The sequence below is a fragment of the Poecilia reticulata genome, linkage group LG22, assembly GCF_000633615.1.
Source record: "Poecilia reticulata strain Guanapo linkage group LG22, Guppy_female_1.0+MT, whole genome shotgun sequence".
Taxonomy (NCBI): domain Eukaryota; kingdom Metazoa; phylum Chordata; class Actinopteri; order Cyprinodontiformes; family Poeciliidae; genus Poecilia; species Poecilia reticulata.
Genome location: NC_024352.1, coordinates 19,132,173 through 19,133,311, shown reverse-complemented (window position 1 = coordinate 19,133,311; position 1,139 = coordinate 19,132,173). Strand labels below are relative to the sequence as shown.

Sequence of the window (1,139 nt, the reverse complement as noted above, 5' to 3'; positions counted from 1 at the left end):
CTACTTTTTTTTTTTTTGACGCACGGTCCTCAGCCAATGGCAGCGAGAGGACGACTGACAGCATCCCCATCCCACCGCAGAGAGGCTGCGCTGATGGGAAGTAAACTGTATGCCGGTGGATGATGACACCAGACTTTGTTAATGTTTATTTATTCTTTTACCGTATGTTACTTTATATCATGAAGAGAAAGAGGAGAGAAACCCTTCATATAAAGATTGACTATGGAGAGTTTCCAACAAACAGAGCAGAAAGTGACATTTTGTGCAGATGCATCGATCAGACGCAGTCTCAATGCTATTTGAAAAATATCGGATTCAACAGAAGGCTGAAAATGTGTGTGTGTGTGTGTGTGTGTGTGTGTGTGTGCGCGTGTGTTTTAAATCTAATCAAACAAGAAGTTTTAAATAAAAGAGGGACTAATCTGAAGGGTAAAAAAGTAGGAGGGAGGGGATCTATTGCTGGGCTCTCACATTCCAGTGCGTCGCAGAAAAAAAAGGGAGGATTTAGAGCGACTTATTTCCTTTAAATTGTCCTCCGGTCTGCAGAGCCAGCCAGTCTGAGGATCTTGCAGGCCTGCGCCGAAATGCACCGGGGATCAGACCGAGGAGCTGGTGGGGTTTCATCTGGGATGGATATCCAGGTGAGGACAGACGATGGAAGAAGACGAAGAAAGGGACCCGGCTGAATCTCTTGATGTTACCTTATTTATTAAGGTAGGCCTCTTTAGTAGTAGTCATAATAATAATAATAATAATAATAATAATAATAATAATAATAATAATAATAATAATAATCGTGGTTAATGGTCCTGACTGCAGAACAGATGTTATATTTTGAGCACCAACAGTCTCTGAGGGACAAAGAAAATCCTCCTTTGCGTCACTTACGTTTTTGAACCTGTGTGCCCATCTTAAAATAACATGCTGAGGGTTTTTGTCACGGCTTGGTAAATGTATCATCCTTAAGAGGCTTTTTCTAACACCTACACACACACACCATCTCTTTTTCACACACACACACACACACACACACACACACACACACACACACACACACACACACACACACTGATGAACCCTGTGAAGCTCCATTAACGGCCTGTCACAGCTTCATGTAAAGCACTTTTATTTAATAAAAA

General features: G+C 41.7%; 1 long non-coding RNA gene across 3 annotated transcripts in view; it reads left to right on the top strand.

The window, feature by feature from the left end:
- The window catches only part of LOC103459013 (uncharacterized), a 9,145-nt gene that overhangs the window by 4,288 nt on the left and 3,718 nt on the right, over positions 1–1,139 (top strand). The window contains exons 1-2 of one of the 3 annotated variants that reach the window (XR_001776169.1): positions 85–107; positions 547–714. This is a non-coding gene — a long non-coding RNA (uncharacterized LOC103459013). The other 2 variants (XR_001776168.1, XR_001776167.1) reach the window with 2 other exon arrangements.